The sequence below is a fragment of the Myzus persicae genome, unplaced genomic scaffold, assembly GCF_001856785.1.
Source record: "Myzus persicae strain clone G006 unplaced genomic scaffold, MPER_G0061.0, whole genome shotgun sequence".
Classification (NCBI taxonomy): Eukaryota; Metazoa; Arthropoda; class Insecta; order Hemiptera; family Aphididae; genus Myzus; species Myzus persicae.
Genome location: NW_019102823.1, coordinates 396,379 through 396,657, shown reverse-complemented (window position 1 = coordinate 396,657; position 279 = coordinate 396,379).

Here is a 279-nt window from a genome sequence, read left to right as displayed (position 1 = left end):
GTGGAAAATTCGGACAATGTATACAATGCCCGAGGTATATTGGGCAATGTAAATTTTGAAGTATTTATACAAATAATCTGCATAATATATTTTGTTAGATGATCCTGGTAAACTAATATGAACTTATAATCGCCATCTGATTGTGCTTGCATATCGATCAAGTCAATTTGACAGCGAGAATTCATTTCAGAAGATATGATTGGTTTTAAAACCAACCTTTTTTAGCTGTACTTCCCTTATTTTTACACGATTCGCAATTATTTAAGTATAACATTATTA